Here is a 10,734-nt window from a genome sequence, read left to right on the forward strand (position 1 = left end):
GCGCCAGGCGCGGTGGTTCACGCCTGTAATCCCAGCACTTTGGGGGGCTGAGCGGGCGGATCAAGAGGTCAGGAGATCCAGACCATCCTGGCCAATATGGTGAAACCCCGTCTCTACTAAAAAATACAAAAATTAGCTGGGCGCGGTGGCACGTGCTACTCCGGAGGCTGAGGCAGGATAATTGCTTGAACCAGAGAGTCGGAGGTTGCAGTCAGCCGAGATCGCGCCACTGCACTCCAGCCTGGCAAAAGAGCGAGACTCTGTCTCAAGAGAGGGAGAGAGAGATCCCAGAATCCTAGCGAACCTTGATTTACGTCCTCATGTCGTACGCGACACGCTGAGGAGAGGAGGGTAAAGTTGGTCTCGCTCTGCCTTTCCATGAGTGCATGTGCTGGATAGAAGAAAGTTGCCAGCGGTTTAAGCATTTTTAAAATTCAAGAAACTTTCCATAGAACGGGCTCGAACCACCCACCTCCAGACTTGGAAGCAAGCACACCACCCGACTGCGACACAGGAACAGTCTACTCTCGCTCTGGTATCACCACGCAGAGCAAGCGTCCATCGAACGTTAGGCGGAGCCAACACCTTTTGTAGAACAATTGTGCAGGCTCCAAAGCCTCGGAAAACCGGAGAGGCGCATCTTGCCGGCTACAGCTGAAACCCGTGCATTGCGTGATTCTGAAGATGGAAGGGCAGCGGAATGGCCTTCGCTCCATCCTGCCCCTGGCAGGCATCAGACCCAGCATCCCAGGAAACGCCCGGGTGCGCGACTCCCTGGCCCTAAGCCGCGTGGGTCCCAAGGGAAGCAGGCAGAACGCCCCGTGGGCTCTAGTGATGGCTCTTCCCGTTCTTGGCTCCGCCTTCACCTGACTCGCTATGCTGCTTGCCCTCCCCTTGCTCACCTCTGCTTCGGTGGGTCGGGCAGGAGAGAGGAAGGGTGAAAAGCAGAAATACGGAGAGGCGGGAGAGAAGTAGAGGAGGTGCGGGCGAGGACAGAGAGACATCCCGAGAGAGGCTGGTGCAGAGAGGCCCAGGCTGCAGTGGAGGAGATGAGAATTGTTCTCATCACGTATGAGGATTGGGAGGAAGGGAGGGAAAAGCAGAGCCGGCATGAAAGAAAGAAAAGCGCGATCCCCCTGTGGCTGTCTGGGAACAAAGCCGCCTAATAATCGAAATCTATTTATGTCAAAATTACTAGAGCAAGCTCCAGCATCATCAGTTGGCCTGTGGCTCGTCATGATCGTATAGTGGTTAGTACTCTGCGTTGTGGCCGCAGTAACCTCGGTTCGAATCCGAGTCATGGCAATGTCATTCGTCCAGGCTGTCAGCTACTCACTTTTGCTCCCCGCAACCAGGCGCCTCAGGGGAAGGAAAAGAGACCTCACAGCTCACTAACCTGGGGAGGAATCCAAGGGAAGCCCTGGACGTGCTCCGTCCGTTTCTGAGCCTCACGCAGGAAATAACCCAGTCAGCCCTGCCGGTGGCTTACACGAAGGCAAGGGTGCGCTCAGAACTTGTTTTCCAGTCACTGGGGCTGTTACACACGAAACCACAACAAGCTTTTAATGACTTTAAACTCCAAACTCTTTGTTGTGGCCTACAATGACTTGTCTCCCAGCCCTTGGCCAAGTTTGTACGCCAACAGGAAAGTGTGGGGAAAGGCAATCTCGTGCCAGGGGTCTTTCCACCTCCACTCTGCTGGGTAGGAATGGGTCTTGGGGCTGGAGCACCTCCTTCCCAAGAGATAAGGAGTCCTCACAGCCTGTGCTGGACTCACCTCCTTGTGTGGGAGTATCTTTCCCCGGATCAGACTTAGTGTGTACCCCTTTGTTCCACTTAAACATGTGCATCAATTGGCACCTGGCCAGCTGCTGTATCTGCTCCCCGCTGAGGGGAGGGGGAGGGGCCCTTTCTTCTGCTTCTCAAGAGGCTGTGTGTGCAGGCCAAGTGGAGGGACCGGATGGCCATGGGGGACCAACGCCCACGACTGAAGCGGAGACCACACCCGGCTCTGTCTCCTCTCTCTGTGAATAATATGTTGTTCTTCGGTCCAGTGCTTGACTGCGTTGTATTTTCCTTGGCGACTCTGATACCAAGAGGCTGGGGCCAGAAATGTTCAGACTTCTACTCCTGCTGATAATAAACAGATTCCACTAGCGGGACAAGGCGAATGAAGATTCTTCTTGTGTGGGGTCTTTTTGTGGACACGTGCATTCATTTCCTTTGAGGAATGCCAAGTACTGTATACTTGTACAGTCATATTGTAGGTGTAATGTTAACTTTATTAGAAACGGCCAAATGGTTTTTTCCAGAATGCTTTCTCACCAGCAAGGAGAGTTCCACTGGCTGAACATCCTTGACAGCACGTGGTGTTTACTGTCTTTTAAATACACTCGTTCTGGTGGATGTAAAACGGTACCACATCATGGCTTCAATTTGTGTTTCCTTTAATAAGTAATGCTGTTGAGCATATTTACTAATGCTTTTTCACCATTTAGCAATCCTTCTTTGCGAAGAGAGGCTATTGAAGCATTTTCCCTAATTCTATTGGCTTGGCTTTTTATTACTGATTTCTAACAAGTACTCTCTATATTCAACATTTGAGTTTTTTTTTTTTTTTTCAGGTAAACACAGTGCAATTATCTTCTCCCAGTCTGTGGCTCACCTTCTCCCTTTTCATGGTGATTCTTGATGAGCAGAAGTTGATAGCTTTGGTGAAATTCTACTTTGCTTTATTTTTTCCTGTTATCTCCTAAGGCAGAAATGTATTCTACTACATTTTCTTCCAATAACTTTAGGGTTTCGTTTTAATTTCTAAATGTATGGCATATCAAATTCATCTCCTGACCACAGCAAGCTTAGCATCTGCTAATGTCCTGATCACCAGAAAACTTCTCTATACTGTAAATACACTGGCAAGAGTTACTTCTCTGCTCTTCAACAGCTACAGGCCCTGTGCCTCCTCTCTCCCCTGGTGCAGCTGAGAATCCCAGAGACACCTGAAACAGAGAAGTGGACAGGTCCAGTCTAATCTATGTCCAAGAACCCAGGTTCTGTGTTGGAAATCTGTCAGCCCTTGCCTGACCTTGGTTAAGTATCTTAAATTTTATGTGCCTCAACATTTTTCTATGGAAGGTTGGGCCACTTCGTAAACTCTGCCTTACACTGCTGTTGTCAGATGTGCCTGGATTTAGTGACCACTCAATCAACAACGTAATCACTAGAATTATAAAAATCATTGTCATTGTCCTCTGCCTTATTTGTGAACAATCACTCTCCAGATTGTTTTCACTTTACCTTTGCTTCTAGAACTTCACGCAGATGGAAACACGGTGCATTTACTCTGTTCTACATGCTTCTTTCTCTCTGCATAATGTCTCTGGTTCTATCCATTGCTGAGTGTAGCAGAAGTTCATTCCTCTTTCATTGCTGAGTAGTATTCCATTGCAAAGAAACAGCACAGTTTGTTTGCCATTCCCACCCCACCCCCACCCTGATAATGAGAGTCTGGATATTGGCTATTCTGAATAAACCGGTATTGGCTATTCTGAATAAGCCTGCTTTGAACTTTCTTCCCACAAGAGATTTTAAGGGCATCTGTTTTTGTGTCTCTTGGGTGAAAAATGAGGTGCCGAATTGCTGGTACCAAAGAGTGAGATATGTGCAAATTCATAAAAACTGACAAAATTTGTCCCAAAGTAGTTGTGTCATTTTACATTTCCACCAATGACATGTGAGAGTTGTGGTTGTTCTTCATCTTCTCCAAGACTGGGTGTTTCCTCTCCTTATAAATTTAGCCATGCTACTGGGAGTTATAGTGGTGTCTCAGTGTGGTTTTAATTTCCATTTTCCTGACAGCTAAACATATTATATGTGCTTTATTGACCATGTGTGTACCTTTTATTCTTATGTATCTGTCCAAGTCTTTTACCCTTCTAGCATACTTGGGTTGATTGTTTTTTTGTTTTTGTTTTGTTGTTGTTGTTTTCATTACCAGGTAAGAAGATCTCACCATACATTATAGTTACAGGGTTTGGGGGTCAGATAGGTTTTGTGACTATTTTCTCCCTCTCTGAGGCTGACTCATTTCTTCAATTTCTTTGTGTCATCTTTTGATGAGAAGATATGGCTAATAGTGATGAACTCTAATTTATCAAGTCTTTCCTTTATACATGTTTTTTTTCTGTGCCCTGTTTAATAAATCTTTGTCTACTGACAAGTCACAATGTATCCTTGAAATGCTTTATATCTTTAGCTTTTAAGTTTTGGTCTATAATGTGCCTCCAGTTACTTTCAAGCGTAGTGTAAGGGAGACATAACCTTGTTCGTCTCCCCCTTCTTCTTTATGAAAGTCAATTAATTGAAACTATTTCCTTTGCCCCATTGAGCTGCTTTTATTGAAAACCTGTGACCGGTCATGGTGGTTCATGCCTGTAATCCCAGCACTGTGAGAGACAGAGGCTGGTGGATCACTTGAGCCCAGGAGTTGGAGACCAGTCTGGACAACATGGCAAAACCTCATGTCTATTAAAATGCACATGTAGTATGAACTACCTGGGAGGCTGAGGCAGGAGGATCGCGTTAGTGTGGGAAGCAGTTTGCAGTGAGCTGAGATCGGACCACTGCACTCCAGCCTGGATGACAGAGTGAGATCCTGTCTCAGAAAACAAAAAGAAATTAATAAACAAACAAAAAACCTATGGACCTTATAGCTGTGGGTCAGTTTCAGGTCTCCCAAGTCAGTCTGTTGATGTATTTGTGTCTCCCAATGCTGCTTGCACATTGCCTTGTTTTATAACAGCTTAAAGTGAGTCTGAATGTCAGGTTGTGCAAGTCCTCTGGTTTTGTTCTTTTTCACACAGCATAATAAGCTTTGAAATAGGTCATAACTTTTGTAACCATCACATAGATCAAGATATGCTGTCACTTCCTCCCTCTCATTTCAGTGTGGGACACAAGTCTTTGCTCATCTATGCTGATTGCCCCCTTGGGGCCAAGGATCCTTGCTACGGGAAGTAAGGGACCCCAAACAGAGGGACAAGCTGCAGCTGCAGCAGAGGAACATAAATTGTGAAGATTTCATCTTAATGTAGACATTTATTAGTTCTCAAATAATACTTTTATAATTTCTTATGCCTGTCTTTAATCTCTTAATCCTGTTATCTTCATAAGCTGAGGATGTACGTCACATCAGGACCACTGTGATAATTGTGTTAATTGTACAAATTGATTGTAAAACGTGTGTGTTTGAACAATATGAAATCAGTGCACCTTGAAAAAGAATAGAATAATAGCAATTTTTATGGAACAAGGGACGACAACCGTAAGGTCTGACTGCCTGCGGGTTCAGGCAAAAAGAGCCATAATTTTCTTCTTGCAGAGGGCCTATAAATCGACATGCAAGTAGGAAACTTATTGCTAAATTCTTTTCCTAGCAATGAATATTAATATTAATACCCTGGGAAAAGAATGCGTCCCTGGGGGGAGGTCTATGAACAGCCACTCTGGGAATGTCTGTCTTGTGCAGTGAGATAAGGACTGAGATAAGCCCTGGTCTCCTGCAGAACCCTCAGGCTTACTAGGGTTGGGAAAACTCAGCTCTGGTAAGTTTGTGGTCAGACCGGTTCTCTGCTCTGGAACCCTTTTTCTGTTGTTTAAGATGTTTATCAAGACAATATGTGCACCGCTGAACATAGACCCTTATCAGTGGTTCTGCTTTTGCCCTTTGCCCTGTGATCTTTGTTGGACCCTTATCAGTGGTTCTGCTTTTGCCGTTTGCCCTGTTCCCTCAGAAGCATGTGATCTTTGTTAGACCCTTATCAGTGGTTGTGCATGTGGTCTTTGTACCTACTCTCTGTTCTTCCACCCCCTCCCCTTTTGAAGCCCTTAATAAAAACTTGCTGGTCTGAGACTCAGGTGGGCATCGTGGTCCTACCGATATGCAATGCTACCCCTGGTGGCCCAGCTGCAAAATTCTTCTCTTTGTACTGTCTCTTTTTATTTCTCAGCCAGCTGACACTTATGGAAAATAGAAAGAACCTACATTGAAATATTGGGGGTGGGTTCTCGCAATAGATCTTCTCTTCTACCCTCTGGAGAGAATAAATCTTCAGTTGTCTGCAGGGAGGAGGAACATGCAAAAAGTCCACAACACTCAGCACAGAGTCCTGATTTTAGTGATGGGGTTGGTTAGCCTCATGTTTCAGGCCTTTCAAAATCTTAGAAAAAGTTTTCTTTATTTCTAACTGTGAAACGTACAAAGCTTTGGGTGATGTATAATTTCTTCTTCTTCTAGAAAGATCACAGGAGACCTAATGTTTGTGTCCCCCCAAAACACCTTGATTGAAACCCTAACCTTCCCCCGCCCATCCCAGGAAATGTGTTAAAATTATTAGGAGGGGCCTTTGGGAGGTAATTAGATCCAGATAGTGGAGTCCTCCTGAGTGGGATTAGTGCCCCTATAAAAGGGACACTACAGAGCTCTTTCCCCCTCTTTCAGCCACCTGAAGATACAGTGGGAAGATGGCAGTCTACGACCGGGAAGAGGTTCCTCACCATAACCCTACCATGCTGGCACCTTGATCTTAGACTTGCAAACTCCAGAACTATGAGAAATGTCTGTTTTGGATGAGCCACCCAATTTATGGTACATTGTTATAGAAGCTCCAACTAAGAGAGAGATGGAGTCCCATGGAAGGTGTCTAATTTTTGATGCTGGTCATTGCATACTTTGAGTGGGATGTTGCAAATTAGAAACTGAGGGAGAGCTGAACTTTCCAGTATATAAAAGAAGAGAGTGGAGGGGCAGAGATACAGAATGGGGAAGAACAAGTTGGAACCAGAAAACTGATTTCAGGGTCTGGCACTTGAATGTCTGATTTTGGAGAAAGAGAAGACACTGGTAGGTGTATCCAGAGACGAAGACCTTCAGTGGAAACGGCAGACATTTAAAAGCCATTTGATTACAACTTTCACTTGTTTGTATGTAGTCCTTCTTTTCCCATCTTTGTAAGTGTGGCACAGGTGAACTGGATGTGTTTGTCCAATGTGTTTTTGGAATGCATGTGTAAATAAAAATGACTGTGTCATACTTCAAATATTCATCCCGGAACCTCCTAGAGTTCCCTTAGGTTCTGCCAGCTGTACATTGAAAGTACAACAGGCCGATAGTGGGAATTAATTTTCATTGCACATTTCTAGGAAGAGGGAGGAGGAGGAGGGGGAATGTGACAGTCTCAACAACAGTTGCTATACTCTTACGGAAGTGGTTTTCCTATGTGCTTCTCAACAGATCGGCCCTTTCTTCAAATAAGAGCAGTTGGAACAACAAAAGCTGTTTAGTTGTACCCTTGGAATCCACGGAAATCCTGGGTAGGGAGGCTCCAGTACCACCAACTGGAGAGACTGCGGATGCCTAGTAGCTGGTACTGGCCATTGTCGTAGGCTTTGTCCACTTTGACAAACTGAAGATGGGGACTCGACTCACCTTCGCCAGCCACGGGAGGACCTCCAGACGAGGTTAGGTCGGCTTCATGGTAACTTTAGATCCTGAAACCTCACAGGATTTTTCTTCTCTTCCCTTTGATCTCTCTTTCGCTTACTGAACAGAAGGGGACTCGCCGCCTTTCTTTCCCGTCAGAAAGGGATCCCTTGCGGACAGGAACGAAGTGAGTAGCTGGTTTCCCCTACGTGTCCTTCCGGGCCTGGGTGTCTCGGGAGCTCAGGCTGACCGGAGACCTAATTACCGGCGAGTGGGACCAGCAGGAGCCTGGAGGGGCGTGCACTGGGGTGGAGGTTTGGCGCCGGGGGTCCAGAACAGCAGTCAAACCCTCTTCTTCCCCGCGCACCGCACACCTGCCCCGCCTCCCCATGCCGAAGGAAGTGGCCCGTAAGGCTTCTCTGCAGACCCAACCAAAACAGGCCTGAAGCTCCAGGAGGGCGAGAGGATCCTCTTTGAGTGAAACCAGCCTTCTGCCTGGCTGGCCCTGGTCAACACACTCGGAAGAAGCCGATTTGGCGGACAGAACGGAAGAAAAGACCTAAAGGTAGAATCTCATGATGTCGAGATGTTAAAATCCTCCAATTTTAAGGTCCGACTGTGCGGGGGAGTGAGGGGGTCTCGAGGTGGATCGACCCCTGAGCCTTCATCTGGAGAGTCCTCTGCACAAGCTCAGAGGACAGGACTATGAGCAACAGTGGTTCCCAATAGGCGGCAACTTCACCCTCACACTACTCCCACATCCCCGCTGGACACTAGGCCAGACTAGGGGAAGCCCGGAGGGAGAATGTTAACCCCTTGGCATCTATCTAGTCAGCGGACGCGAGGAATGCTGCTAAACACCTTACAATCCACCGGAGGGCCCCTCCCCCACCCCGAAGTGGCCATTCCTCCGAGGTGGAGAAATTCGCATGTGGGTCAATGCCCATGCACTTGGCCGACGGGAAATCACGAATTGGTGACCTATTGGATTTTGGATTTGAGGAAAAAACTCCAGCGTCAGAGGGAACTCTAGGAGTTTTGCCCGGAGCATAAGGAAGGGTAGCGTTTCCGTCGCCTAAGATGGGAAAATGGCAGGTGTCGCAGGTTGCAGAGGAAGGTCAGAGAGCAGTTGAGGGCCCCGGAGCTTCCCTGGAAAGAGTTTTCCATCCAGCCCTTCTCGGTTTCCGCACCCATGTGGGTCCTTTATGATGTTGGGGATGCAAAGGTCTGAGTCCTTTATGATGTTCGGGGTGCCCTGGTTTCACCCCAGGAGCCTCCTCGCTCCTGCCTGCTCCTGGCTACCCGGTGCGCGGCTCTGGCCCCGGCGACCAGCGACTGTTTCTCCACGCGCTGCCGCTTCGCAAAGGCACATCTCTAGGTCAGTGGTCAGGTGCAGCCAGGACGCTGCAACTCTCTCCAGGACTCGGGACTCGTGGCCAGGGTGGGCCTCGCGGAGTGCTGGGTGCGTCGCCTGCGGGCTCCTCTTTCGGAGAAAGGAGGGAGGGAAAGGCCTTGTGAGACGACTCCAGGAGCGACCAAAAACCCCCACAAGGCCCAAGTCCTCCCAGCGCACAGGGAAACAGTCACTTATATGGCAAGAAGGTTGAGAAAGACCCTCTCGTGCCCCCGTGCTGGCCTAGTGGGTATGATTCAGCTCTTTCACCACTGCATCCCGGGTTCGATTATCGGTCAGGGAATTGTTTTGCACTGACTGTCCACCGGCAGGAATCTTTCTATACTCCGCTGTCAGCCGGCCTACTCCAAGGGCCAGAGGCAGAACAGTCCTTCTGCTAGGTGCAAACCCTGGCGAAGGAGGGCAAGTCCTGGTGGACGGCCTCTCATGACACACTGCTCTTATTTATCTCCGTGTCATCCGCAGAAGGGGCTTCAGAGAGAGACTGAGCGCCTCCCTCAGGTGTTCGCCGCCGTGCAGAGATGCCAGCCTTCGTGGAGCTGCACCCAAGAAGCCCACCGTCTTTGCCGTCTCCGCCGTCCCGGAGGCGCCGATTGGGCCGAGCTGCAAATAACTAAGAGAGAGGCCAAGCCAAGTCGTGGCGTTTGTCCGTGGCACATGTTGTCAGCTGACACAGGCGGTCAGCTGAGCCTCTTCACCTCCGTTCGCAGCTAACGTGCTTCTTAGGCCTTCGGAAGAGGCGACCGGAGGCGATGTCCGCGAGGTTGGGAGGGGGGTGAACGGCGGGTGAGGTCCTCCAGGACCGCCCTTTTGTTGATTGAGTGGTAGAGGGGGACGATGTTCGCTTATCCAACAAAGACAGCAGGTGGAGTAGACACAAATGGAAAACTGTGGTCGGTGCCCTAAGCAGAAGGCAGGTGTAAAAATCACTAGGACGTCAAAGCGATGGTACCACAGTCAAATCCCACAATGTCTGTCTACACTCTACCAAGGAATTGCGCACGCTCCCCCCTTTTCTATTCAGTACTCCCAAGAAGGGTTGGGACGAACCCCGTGTCCACTGTAAGCTCAGGGGGGAGCGGGCGGGGAGGGAGGTGAAGTGCACAGACTGGGCAGAGGCGGTGGATAGAAGCGCTGGGGTGAGAGGGCGCGGTGGCTGCAGGGCGGGATCCGCTGCTGAAAGGACGGCTGTGTTGTCTTGTGGGTGACTGTTGGTGGAATCTTTGGCGGAGAGTGGTTTGGAAGAATGGCGCCGGACAAGCAGAGGGGAAGGTGGTGACCCTGAGTGTGCGGCTACGGGAGAGGAGGCTGTGCTGTCTCTCCTCTCCTCTTACCTGGCGGGGGACAGACCGTGGTCAGGAAGGGGGTTCTCCCCGGATGAGGCTAGTCCACCGCACTCTGGCTGCACTGACCTCTGCGATTTCCCCACACACGGGGCCCTTGTTTGCGGTGGTGTTCGTGCTACCCGGGGGCTGGGTTCGCACTCTCTCCTGACATACCCTGGCTCACCGCCGACGCGGATATCGCCGCCAGAGACCCTTCGCCGCCCTCCTAGGGATCTTGAGGGCCTTCCTTGTTGTTCTCACCCAAGCTTACAAACAGACAGATGTGAGATCTCTGTTTTACACGCTGAATTTGGCTATTGGCAAAAAAGCCTGACCTATAGCTTGGGTCTCCCCCGGGCCTGCACACGACTTCCCGACTCCTGCCTCCTAGCGTGGCTCTTGGCTCCTAGGCAGACAGCCTCCACCAATCTTGGAACCGTTGCAGCCACAGCCCCCGCAGGCTGGCGGTCAGACACTAGCAGGAAAAAGGACATAAGGCGTCCGTGGTGGGAAAG

General features: G+C 49.4%; 2 non-coding genes across 2 annotated transcripts; both read left to right on the forward strand.

Moving 5' to 3' along the window:
* Window positions 1-1,233: 1,233 nt before the first annotated feature.
* TRNAH-GUG lies at window positions 1,234-1,305 on the forward strand. The gene has a single exon. It is a non-coding gene; the product is annotated as a tRNA-His (tRNA).
* An 8,915-nt stretch (window positions 1,306-10,220) lies between these two features.
* Window positions 10,221-10,387, forward strand: LOC115837839. Its single transcript, XR_004032884.1, has one exon. It is a non-coding gene; the product is annotated as a U1 spliceosomal RNA (small nuclear RNA).
* The last annotated feature ends 347 nt before the right edge of the window (window positions 10,388-10,734 follow it).

This window comes from Nomascus leucogenys, chromosome 12 (assembly GCF_006542625.1).
Source record: "Nomascus leucogenys isolate Asia chromosome 12, Asia_NLE_v1, whole genome shotgun sequence".
Classification (NCBI taxonomy): Eukaryota; Metazoa; Chordata; class Mammalia; order Primates; family Hylobatidae; genus Nomascus; species Nomascus leucogenys.